Source organism: Somniosus microcephalus, chromosome 2 (genome assembly GCF_052327205.1).
Source record: "Somniosus microcephalus isolate GS21.2 chromosome 2, FLI_Smic_1.0, whole genome shotgun sequence".
NCBI classification, from domain to species: Eukaryota; Metazoa; Chordata; class Chondrichthyes; order Squaliformes; family Somniosidae; genus Somniosus; species Somniosus microcephalus.
In genome coordinates, this window is record NC_140988.1 from 235,745,967 (window position 1) to 235,759,093 (window position 13,127).

Genomic DNA, 13,127 nt, shown 5'->3' on the forward strand with positions numbered 1-13,127 from the left:
ACTTATGATCATCTGCACAATTCAATGTGCATGCTACCTTTCCCTCACATCTCTAACTCTTTCCTTTACTCCCCCACAGGACCGTCGAGAGCCCCCGTCCCCACTGTCCAGGAGGAACAGCCTGAGCCTCAAGACTCCTCAGAGGAAGCTGCAACCTCTGAGGGCACAGCGTCTGCAGAATTCAGCGCACCCAGCACAGCGCAGACACTCACACCTCGGTAGGACCTTCGTGAGATAGAGTAGTGTTGTCACCTGGTGTATCACAGATCACAAGTGAGCATCAGCAGATGGTGGAGACAGGGACCAGCAGTGGAGAGTCCTCGTCGGAGGGCTCAGGACTCTGCCAGCTTGGCTCAGCTGCATGTTGACCCTATGCCCCCGGGTCCATCCAGAAGGAGAGTGGTGCTGGAACTCCAGGAATAGGTGCAGGAGTGTCTGGCAGGTTTTGTCTCCAGGGTTGCTGCAAGTGTGGAGCGAATGGAGGAGTCCATCGCGAACATGAGCAGAGCTTTGTGGAGGCATTGGCGCATGAACGCATCACCATGGAAAGGATGGCAACCTCCGTGGAAAGGATGGCTACCTCCGTGGCAAGGCTGGCTACCGTAGAGGAGAGGATGGCTACGGTAGAGGAGAGGATGGCTATGGCCATGGAGGAGCTTAGTCACCAGGGTATTGAAAACATGGTTGTAATGAAATGTGTTTGTCTTGCCTGTATTCGTTTTGCACTCATGTATATTACCCTCCCCCACACTGTGTATAGTTTCACTTCCTCTTTCCTGACTAACCTGGAAGGTTCCAGGTCTTAGCTCTTGGCTCCGCCCCTGACTTCTCTTACATAAAGATCCCAGGATCTGTATGACTCATTCCTGTGAGCCAGTCAGTGTGTTGAGATGTTAGCTCTGATCTTAGTGATTAAAAGCCAACTTGTTTAAGTTAATAACTTCTAGTTTTGTGGTTATTGAAGGCACATCAATTTTAATCACTAAAGAATACTAGGATGGATCGACTCCTAAAACCAGAGCGTCTGGACTTGGATCCACATTCTGCTGAAGCATCAAATCAATTTGGACACTGGCTCAAATGCTTCGAACTCTTCGCGAGGGCCTCATCCGCTAGCGAGGTAGATAAACTGAGTCTACTGACTACTCGCGTTAGTCATCGGATTTATTCGTTCATCCGGGACGCCACCTCTTATACGGAGGCCATCACTATCCTGAAGGCCCAATACCAGAAGCCAGTAAACGAAGTGTACGCCAGACATCTGCTGGCTACTCGCAGGCAGCGACCTGAGGAATCAATGGACGATTTCTTACAGGGCCTAAAGGACTTGGTCCGGGACTGTAACTGCAAGGCCGTGACGGCCAACGTGTACTCTGACGAATTGGTCCGCGATTCCTTCATCACGGGCCTCAAATTGAATTATATCCAGCAGAGACTGCTGGAGAAGGAGGTCCTGGACTTAAAAAAGGCAGTGGCCACTGCGCGATCGCTGGACGTGGCCCAGAAAAACTCTGACTCTTATTCTTCCGGCCATGCGGCCCTCACCGCCTCGTGCGCGCTGAGCGGGCTGCCATCTTGGAATCAGCCATCTTCCCCATCCAGGTCTCAGACCAGCTCTACGCCGCCGGAGTCCCCACACAGAAGTTCACCCAGGAGTCCTACTACAGCGGCAATATCTCGAGGCCCGAAATGCTACTTCTGCGGCCAGGCCAAGCACCCGAGACAACGATGCCCAGCAAAGGACGCTACATGCTTCAAATGTAAGAAAAAGGGGCATTTTAGCAAAGTCTGCAGGGGGAATCTGATTTCCAACTCCGTCACCGCCTCGTGCGTGCCGTGTGGGCCGCCATCTTGGGATCCGCCATCTTTTCCCGACTCAACGGCCGCCCAGGGCCCAACAGTGGCTTCGATCACGGTGGATCAATCCAGGCCACACCCGTTGACAAAATCCATGATGGACATACAGGTAAACGGGAATTTAACGAAATGTTTAATTGACTGTGGGAGTACCGAGAGTTTTATCCACCCTAGCCTGGTACGGTGGCACTCATTAACGGTAACCCCTACACGGAGCAGAATTGCTATGGCTGCTAAGCCCCACACTTCGGACATTTTGGGCTACTGTGTGGTAACACTGACTGTAAAAGGCACGGACTACAAGGATTTTAAACTCCTCGTGATGCCAGAACTCTGTGTTAATGTAATCTTGGGCCTGGACTTCCAGTGCCACCACGAAAGTGTCACGCTAGCATATGGCGGGTCCCAGCCACCACTCACAGTCTGTGGCCTATCAACCTTAAAAATCAGCCCGCCCTCTTTATTCGCTAATCTCGCTCCGAACTGTAGGCCCATAGCGACCAAAAGTAGACGGTACAGTCTGGAAGACAGACACTTTATCAAGGCGGAAATGGACAGACTCCTGCGGGAAGGCATTATTGAATGCAGTACCAGTCCGTGGCGTGCCCAAGTAGTCATAGTTAAAAATAGCGAAAAGAAACGGATGGTAATTGACTACAGCCGGACTGTTAATATTTATACCCAGCTGGACGCCTACCCTTTACCCCGCATATCAGAAATGGTCAACCAGATTGCGCAATACCGAGTCTTCTCGACTATCGACCTCAAATCCACGTATCACCAGCTCCCCATTAGAACGGCGGACCGCCCATACACTGCCTTTGAGGCGAACGGACGCCTCTACCATTTTCTCAGAGTGCCCTTCGGGGTAACAAATGGGGTCTCGGTCTTCCAACGTGAGATGGACCACATGGTTGACGAGAATAAACTACAAGCTACCTACCCCTATCTGGACAATGTCACTATCTGTGGGCACAACCAGCAAGACCACGATCTAAATCTTGCGAGATTTTTAAAAACTGCCCTAAAGCTGAATCTAACCTACAACGAAGACAAATGTGTCTTCAACACAACCCGTCTCTGTATCCTCGGCTGTGTGGTGGAAGATGGGGTAATTGGACCGGACCCTGACCGATTACGTCCCCTAAAGGAACTGCCCCTGCCACACAATCCCAAAGCTTTAAAAAGGTGCCTGGGATTTTTTTCATATTATGCCCAATGGGTGCCCAATTACTCTGATAAGGCCCGACCCCTCATTAAATCGACGTCCTTCCCACTATCAGCTGAAGCTCGGGAGGCTTTCACCAGTATCAAACAGGACATTGAAAGGGCTGCACTGTGTGCAGTGGACAAAAGCATTCCCTTTCAAGTCGAAAGCGATGCGTCAGACTTTGCCTTAGCTGCGACCCTCAATCAGGCTGGGAGACCTGTGGCCTTCTTCTCCCGAACCCTTCAGGGACCTGAAATCAGGCACTCTTCTGTCGACAAGGAGGCACAGGCTATAGTGGAGGCAGTGCGGCACTGGAGACACTACCTAGCCGGCAAACGTTTCACCCTGCTCACCGACCAGCGGTTGGTGGCTTTCATGTTTAATAACAAAGGGGGAAAATCAAGAATGACAAAATACTCAGGTGGAGGATCGAACTATCCACGTTCGACTATGATATTATGTACAGGCCGGGAGCCCTTAATGAACCCCCAGACGCCCTATCGTGGGGAATGTGTGCCAGCATTCATACGGACAAATTACAGGGTCTCCACAACGACCTCTGTCACCCAGGGGCCACCCGACTATACCATTTTATAAAGTCCCGCAATCTGCCCCACTCCATCGAGGAGGTCAGGGCAATGACCAGAGCCTGCCGCATCTGTGCGGAATGCAAGCCTCGTTTCTACAGGCCTGACCGTGCACACCTTATCAAAGCCACACGGCCATTCGAGCGCCTAAGTCTGGACTTCAAGGGACCCCTTCCCTCTGCCGACCGTAACGTATACTTCCTCAATATCATCGATGAATATTCCCGCTTCCCCTTCGCCATTCCCTGCCCAGACATGACCAGTGCCACGGTCATCAAGTGTCTCTGTAATCTATTCTGCATGTTTGGCATGCCGAACTACATACACAGCGATAGGGGGACGTCATTTATGAGTGACGAACTGCGCCAGTTCTTGCTCTCAAAGGGGATAGCCACTAGCAGAACCACTAGCTACAACCCCCAGGGTGATGGGCAAGTGGAAAGGGAGAATGCTACTGTTTGGAAGGCTGTCACGTTAGCCTTAAAGTCAAAAGGCCTTCCGACCTCCCGCTGGCAGGAAGTCCTCCCAGACGTGCTCCACTCCATAAGGTCTCTGTTATGTACAGCCACTAACGCTACCCCTCACGAAAAGATGTTCGTTTTCCCCCAGAAATCCACCTCGGGTATATCTCTACCCGCGTGGCTGATGTCTCCAGGGACAGTACTATTGCGGAAGCACGTGAGAGGCCATAAAACGGACCCCCTTGTGGAAAAGGTACAGCTCCTCCATGCAAACCCTCAGTACACCTATATCGAATACTCTGACGGGCGAGAGGACACTGTTTCCATAAAAGACCTCGCTCCCTCGGGGAGCGGAGAGAACGATGAGAGACTACCCGAGGAAGACCTACACCAAAAAGAGACAGGACGCCCAGAGGTATCAATACCCAACTTTAACCTGGAGGACACTGCAGATAACCTGGAAGACACTGCGGAGGCCCGGACAGCGGAGGAACCAGAATCCACTCTCCTAGAGGCACCCCAACCGGCTTTGCGCCGATCACTGAGAACCGCAAAACCTCCTGACAGACTCACTTATACCAACTTTTAAGAAACATCACCCCGATGGACTAAATCTAAAGAAGGGGTGAATGTAATGAAATCTGTTTGTCTTGCCTGTATTCGTTTTGCACTCATGTATATTACCCTCACCCACACGGTGTATAGTTTCACTTCCTCTTTCCTGACTAACCTGGAAGGTTCCAGATCTTGGCTCTTGGCTCCGCCCCTGACTTCTCTTACATAAAGATCCCAGGATCTGTATGACTCATTCCTGTGAGCCAGTCAGTGTGTTGAGATGTTAGCTCTGATCTTAGTGATTAAAAGCCAACTTGTTTAAGTTAATAACTTCTAGTTTTGTGGTTATTGAAGGCACATCAATTTTAATCACTAAAGAATACTAGGATGGATCGACTCCTAAAACCAGAGCGTCTGGACTTGGATCCACATTCTGCTGAAGCATCAAATCAATTTGGACACTGGCTCAAATGCTTCGAACTCTTCGCGAGGGCCTCATCCGCTAGCGAGGTAGATAAACTGAGTCTACTGACTACTCGCGTTAGTCATCGGATTTATTCGTTCATCCGGGACGCCACCTCTTATACGGAGGCCATCACTATCCTGAAGGCCCAATACCAGAAGCCAGTAAACGAAGTGTACGCCAGACATCTGCTGGCTACTCGCAGGCAGCGACCTGAGGAATCAATGGACGATTTCTTACAGGGCCTAAAGGACTTGGTCCGGGACTGTAACTGCAAGGCCGTGACGGCCAACGTGTACTCTGACGAATTGGTCCGCGATTCCTTCATCACGGGCCTCAAATTGAATTATATCCAGCAGAGACTGCTGGAGAAGGAGGTCCTGGACTTAAAAAAGGCAGTGGCCACTGCGCGATCGCTGGACGTGGCCCAGAAAAACTCTGACTCTTATTCTTCCGGCCATGCGGCCCTCACCGCCTCGTGCGCGCTGAGCGGGCTGCCATCTTGGAATCAGCCATCTTCCCCATCCAGGTCTCAGACCAGCTCTACGCCGCCGGAGTCCCCACACAGAAGTTCACCCAGGAGTCCTACTACAGCGGCAATATCTCGAGGCCCGAAATGCTACTTCTGCGGCCAGGCCAAGCACCCGAGACAACGATGCCCAGCAAAGGACGCTACATGCTTCAAATGTAAGAAAAAGGGGCATTTTAGCAAAGTCTGCAGGGGGAATCTGATTTCCAACTCCGTCACCACCTCGTGCGTGCCGTGTGGGCCGCCATCTTGGGATCCGCCATCTTTTCCCGACTCAACGGCCGCCCAGGGCCCAACAGTGGCTTCGATCACGGTGGATCAATCCAGGCCACACCCGTTGACAAAATCCATGATGGACATACAGGTAAACGGGAATTTAACGAAATGTTTAATTGACTGTGGGAGTACCGAGAGTTTTATCCACCCTAGCCTGGTATGGTGGCACTCATTAACGGTAACCCCTACACGGAGCAGAATTGCTATGGCTGCTAAGCCCCACACTTCGGACATTTTGGGCTACTGTGTGGTAACACTGACTGTAAAAGGCACGGACTACAAGGATTTTAAACTCCTCGTGATGCCAGAACTCTGTGTTAATGTAATCTTGGGCCTGGACTTCCAGTGCCACCACGAAAGTGTCACGCTAGCATATGGCGGGTCCCAGCCACCACTCACAGTCTGTGGCCTATCAACCTTAAAAATCAGCCCGCCCTCTTTATTCGCTAATCTCGCTCCGAACTGTAGGCCCATAGCGACCAAAAGTAGACGGTACAGTCTGGAAGACAGACACTTTATCAAGGCGGAAATGGACAGACTCCTGCGGGAAGGCATTATTGAATGCAGTACCAGTCCGTGGCGTGCCCAAGTAGTCATAGTTAAAAATAGCGAAAAGAAACGGATGGTAATTGACTACAGCCGGACTGTTAATATTTATACCCAGCTGGACGCCTACCCTTTACCCCGCATATCAGAAATGGTCAACCAGATTGCGCAATACCGAGTCTTCTCGACTATCGACCTCAAATCCACGTATCACCAGCTCCCCATTAGAACGGCGGACCGCCCATACACTGCCTTTGAGGCGAACGGACGCCTCTACCATTTTCTCAGAGTGCCCTTCGGGGTAACAAATGGGGTCTCGGTCTTCCAACGTGAGATGGACCACATGGTTGACGAGAATAAACTACAAGCTACCTACCCCTATCTGGACAATGTCACTATCTGTGGGCACAACCAGCAAGACCACGATCTAAATCTTGCGAGATTTTTAAAAACTGCCCTAAAGCTGAATCTAACCTACAACGAAGACAAATGTGTCTTCAACACAACCCGTCTCTGTATCCTCGGCTGTGTGGTGGAAGATGGGGTAATTGGACCGGACCCTGACCGATTACGTCCCCTAAAGGAACTGCCCCTGCCACACAATCCCAAAGCTTTAAAAAGGTGCCTGGGATTTTTTTCATATTATGCCCAATGGGTGCCCAATTACTCTGATAAGGCCCGACCCCTCATTAAATCGACGTCCTTCCCACTATCAGCTGAAGCTCAGGAGGCTTTCACCAGTATCAAACAGGACATTGAAAGGGCTGCACTGTGTGCAGTGGACAAAAGCATTCCCTTTCAAGTCGAAAGCGATGCGTCAGACTTTGCCTTAGCTGCGACCCTCAATCAGGCTGGGAGACCTGTGGCCTTCTTCTCCCGAACCCTTCAGGGACCTGAAATCAGGCACTCTTCTGTCGACAAGGAGGCACAGGCTATAGTGGAGGCAGTGCGGCACTGGAGACACTACCTAGCCGGCAAACGTTTCACCCTGCTCACCGACCAGCGGTTGGTGGCTTTCATGTTTAATAACAAAGGGGGAAAATCAAGAATGACAAAATACTCAGGTGGAGGATCGAACTATCCACGTTCGACTATGATATTATGTACAGGCCGGGAGCCCTTAATGAACCCCCAGACGCCCTATCGTGGGGAATGTGCGCCAGCATTCATACGGACAAATTACAGGGTCTCCACAACGACCTCTGTCACCCAGGGGCCACCCGACTATACCATTTTATAAAGTCCCGCAATCTGCCCCACTCCATCGAGGAGGTCAGGGCAATGACCAGAGCCTGCCGCATCTGTGCGGAATGCAAGCCTCGTTTCTACAGGCCTGACCGTGCACACCTTATCAAAGCCACACGGCCATTCGAGCGCCTAAGTCTGGACTTCAAGGGACCCCTTCCCTCTGCCGACCGTAACGTATACTTCCTCAATATCATCGATGAATATTCCCGCTTCCCCTTCGCCATTCCCTGCCCAGACATGACCAGTGCCACGGTCATCAAGTGTCTCTGTAATCTATTCTGCATGTTTGGCATGCCGAACTACATACACAGCGATAGGGGGACGTCATTTATGAGTGACGAACTGCGCCAGTTCTTGCTCTCAAAGGGGATAGCCACTAGCAGAACCACTAGCTACAACCCCCAGGGTGATGGGCAAGTGGAAAGGGAGAATGCTACTGTTTGGAAGGCTGTCACGTTAGCCTTAAAGTCAAAAGGCCTTCCGACCTCCCGCTGGCAGGAAGTCCTCCCAGACGTGCTCCACTCCATAAGGTCTCTGTTATGTACAGCCACTAACGCTACCCCTCACGAAAAGATGTTCGTTTTCCCCCAGAAATCCACCTCGGGTATATCTCTACCCGCGTGGCTGATGTCTCCAGGGACAGTACTATTGCGGAAGCACGTGAGAGGCCATAAAACGGACCCCCTTGTGGAAAAGGTACAGCTCCTCCATGCAAACCCTCAGTACGCCTATATCGAATACTCTGACGGGCGAGAGGACACTGTTTCCATAAAAGACCTCGCTCCCTCGGGGAGCGGAGAGAACGATGAGAGACTACCCGAGGAAGACCTACACCAAAAAGAGACAGGACGCCCAGTGGTATCAATACCCAACTTTAACCTGGAGGACACTGCAGATAACCTGGAAGACACTGCGGAGGCCCGGACAGCGGAGGAACCAGAATCCACTCTCCTAGAGGCACCCCAACCGGCTTTGCGCCGATCACTGAGAACCGCAAAACCTCCTGACAGACTCACTTATACCAACTTTTAAGAAACATCACCCCGATGGACTAAATCTAAAGAAGGGGTGAATGTAATGAAATCTGTTTGTCTTGCCTGTATTCGTTTTGCACTCATGTATATTACCCTCACCCACACGGTGTATAGTTTCACTTCCTCTTTCCTGACTAACCTGGAAGGTTCCAGATCTTGGCTCTTGGCTCCGCCCCTGACTTCTCTTACATAAAGATCCCAGGATCTGTATGACTCATTCCTGTGAGCCAGTCAGTGTGTTGAGATGTTAGCTCTGATCTTAGTGATTAAAAGCCAACTTGTTTAAGTTAATAACTTCTAGTTTTGTGGTTATTGAAGGCACATCAATGGTCATTGTTCAGAATAGATTGACATCTCTTGAGGAGCGATGGTCAGCTATTGAGCATAGCAACCAAACCTTCATGGAAGTCCACTGGAGTAGGACTTCCAGTGCAGAAACGGGTCCTCATGGCCCCCCTGAAGTGCAGTAAGGTGCTGTCAAGCCACTTGCTAGCTCTGAATGGGGCTGACCCATGAGAGGGATGTTGGTGGCAGACAACAAGGAAGTGGGGGCTCCTCTCCAAGCGCTCACATGACCATGCCACTGCAAAGCCCTCGGTCAGAGCCCCACCAGAGTCCTCACTCAACTGAGATGGGCGTCTCAGCCCCTGCACAGCTGCAGGTTCGCAACCCCAGAGGACGACCGCCAAAGGTGTCGAGACAGGAGCAGCAAGAAAGTGAGCAAGGGGCCTCCACATCTGCTGAAGCCACAGGGGAAGCACCACGTAGGAGCACGCATAAGAGGAAGATAAAGCACAAGTAGTCACAAGGGTAGTCACTTGGGTGTTCTGTTGTATTGATTTTTGTCAAGCCATCCTTGAATTGTTATGATAAACAGATTTGATGGCAAACTGTTGAAGTTGTGGCCTGTGTCATTTCGCAAATGGTACTTCCACATTGAGGACTTAGGGCGACTTGCAATTGTCAGTAAGGTGGTCAGAGTGATAGGAATCCGGAGGTTCTTGTCCATTGTCGATGCTCTGATAAGAAGGTGTTTGATTGTGCAGGCTAAGCAAATCTGGCCAACATGAGTGCGTCCCTTGCATCCCAAGCAACAATGTGATCGCGCGCTGGTGCCTTTTGGCCTATGCAGCTTGAGGTGGGTGAGCAGCAGCTTGGCGCTCCTGTTGTTGCTCCTGCTGTTGGTGGTGCTGTTGTTCAGGGTTCTGCTGCTGCCGCGGCTGGTCTTCGTCTGAATCTGATGTCCAGGAGGAAAGGAAATAAATGGTTCCCATGCTTCTGGCATATACCTCAGTTGAGGAAGCGCCCAGTCAAGGTGGTGGAGGGGTTTTCCAGGAGGTCACACTGGAGATGGGTGTCAGGCTCCAAACTTCCACAACAATGAGTAGGCCTGCTAAAAGTTTCCCCAGACTTGAGACAACAAAGTTCTGCCACCTGCAAATGATCATTGGTGAAAACTCCTTTTTAATGGTAGAGCTGCAGCTGTTAGTAAGCAATCCAATTGTGAGGCCGCCAGGTTTCACTGGCGTGTTCCAGAGGAGACATGCAGGATGGGGGAAATGTGTTAAATTCAGAAAGGCCTCTCAAAATGGGATAATAGAGGCAATTAACTGTTTGTAAAGAGCCTTAAGAGCCTATCCTGCCTCTTGGAAACGGGGTCGGAAACCACGAATGTGGAAAAATTGCTCAGAGGCAGGATGGAGGCGCCATTTTTTCTGATTTTGACCACTCACACGCCTCCAAACCTGCCTCCTCGGGCCTGGTAAAATCGAGCCCAAAGTGTTTGTGCCACTTGATTTGAATACATGCAGACAGGCGGCTCCATTAAAGGGACAGCTCAGGCATTTCACTCAATCTGCAGTGTGTGAGCACCTGGCACAAAATTCTGCAGCAACTTTTTCTTGGTTAGCGTCTGTATCCTGTTCTGACATTGATTACCGATATTCTCCTCCTCCTCCACGATTAGGTCGTTTAGTATTGAAAAGGTATTTAGTGTAATGCAAATGACAATGATGTTGGAGACCCTGGAGAGGTGGAGGTGGGGGGTGGGGGGTGATGTTGGTGAACTGGGCTGCAAAAATACAGTGGTTTGCTTAATTTCTTAGTTTCCTGCTTTCTGGAGCTGGATTAATGCTGTTGGCCGGTACTTGAGCAGTTAAGTGGCTGGTAAAGTACTTGACAGGCAAAGAATGAGGATTATTTGCAGGCCAATCTTGATTGGCTAGGTCTCTGCATGTAAAACCTTCTGAACAAGCCCACCCGGTCAAATATTGATGCAACTAGCATTTGTCTTTGCTGGATTTTAAAATAAGCAAAAAGTGGTGAGATTAACAGTGCAATTTCAACAACGGAAACACTTTCCAATCTGTTTAGGGATATCAGTAATTGGCAGCAACCCAGAACCTGCAATAACATTGCCTTTCAACCATAAGACATAGGGGGATGAATTTCTGTGGATTGTGGGGGTGGAGTGATTCACGTTCACTGCCATAACTTAGATTCCAGCAAGCCTTCTTACAATTGTTTGAGGAACAATGTATCTAGGGACTGTTATTAGGGAGATGGTGAAAGAGATCTGAAACCTCTTGTGGAGCACCTGGAACTTCAATGCAGTTTTGGCATCTGATGCCATTGCGGCACAAGAGCCACAGATGGACAAACGAGAGAATCACCCCAATAATTTTGCAGTGTACATAATAGTATGATTATGGCAGAATAGAATTAATACCCTGCACAAATTTGGCAGTACTTTTAAAGCATGTGTCAATTAAAAGAGGGAATGTTCTAAAACAAAAGCAAACACAGAACCTTTACTAAGAATTTTAATTTAACTTGTACATTTGGTGACACCATCATAAACAGAGAGGGTGAGAAGGGAATCTAGTAACATGCATCGTATTACATCAGAGTTTAGCCTTAAAGTGATATTTACACACTAACCATAGATGTGCCTTACTTTGCTAAAATACATTGAAACATTTCACAAGTTTACCTTAAATTTTAATGGTGTAATTCATTTGGAAAACAGCAATTTGCAACAAAGTGTATTAAGTTAGCATGCACATTATAGATGTTTAAAAGACATAATTAAACAATTAAACAGGCCAATTATAGAAAGGCGTAGGCATAGCTGCTCGAACATTGCTCTCTAGAAATCATTTTCAACATGTGCGTCAACCATCTCTATAGATGTCCATGTTCCTGCAAAATTAAATGATTGTAGAAGTTACACAGTAAATATTCTCTTTAGCTAGCCTGAGGTACGGTTGCAAACTACTTAAACCATATATATTCACTACAACACAGCACTGAATTTAAAATGGCAGCCCACTGGTATAGCACATTGCTTTACCGTGAATTCCCATATAGCCAGCCCTCAAACTCAGGCAAATCATATAGGAGAATGGGGGAGGGGGGGAGGGATATCAAGCACAGGCCTGTTGCTTCTCTATAAGAAGAAAACAAATCATGCTGGGCTGTTCTTGCAAAATCAGAGAAGCACTGAAGAGGTGTAGGAGAATCCTCTCCCTTTCATCCTGTTACCCAGGGAATGTGCTTGGCTCAGAGAAATCAACTGTTAGCAGGCATGCGAGAGCGACTCTCTCCCTCTAATGTTCCCTTCCTCAATGTAGAGAAGAACCTAGTCTACGTCTGGTACATCCGCCTGGGCAATTTCCAGGGCAAAATATGTTGAACTGCCAACATAACCTTCCACTAATACTGTAGTTCATGGGGTACCAATCTGACTCACCGGATTTCCCATCACTATCCTCTGAAATTGTTTACATCAGTTCATTCACATTCCTAACTAGGTTGGAAGATGAAGCACTTGAACACACATTATAGATCATATAATTGAATTGGCTGAACACCTCTAAGTTTGTAGATGACACCAAAACAGAAGCAGAGCAAATTTCTTTTTAAATGCAACCTGTTTCATTAACATAGGTCTTTCAGGTACCAGGCCCAATAGGTAGCAGATACAATTCATTGTAGATAAATGTAAAATAATTGTTATGGGAGCAAGGAACTTAAAGAGAGTTATGGATTAAATGGAATAATGATACACTATGCTAATCAAGAGATACACCTGGGATTATATGGTGGCTAAATCTATGAAACCATCAGCCCAATGCTTATCTGCTATAAACAAGGTAAGTGAGGTATTGGGTTGCATTCAAGGTTAGAGTACCAATCAAAGAGATTTGCGGGTCAATTTTTCTGCCCCCAGCCATGCCTGGACTCTAATAATGTCAATCTAACTTGACATGAACCCACCCATATTTGCCATTAACCTAGTCTCCGAGAACCCCAGCCTTGTGCCTGGAAAAGGGTGCAGAAATGTAGCCACTGCCGCAGGC

At 49.0% G+C, this 13,127-nt stretch overlaps 1 protein-coding gene across 1 annotated transcript in view; it reads right to left on the minus strand.

Annotated features, from left to right (window-relative positions):
• Nucleotides 1-11,575: 11,575 nt before the first annotated feature.
• nmu (neuromedin U) overlaps nucleotides 11,576-13,127 on the minus strand; it is an 85,280-nt gene continuing 83,728 nt past the window's right edge. The window contains exon 10 of the mRNA XM_086004288.1: nucleotides 11,576-11,967. The gene's annotated coding sequence lies outside the window, so the exon portion shown is untranslated. The remainder of the gene's footprint in view (nucleotides 11,968-13,127) is intronic.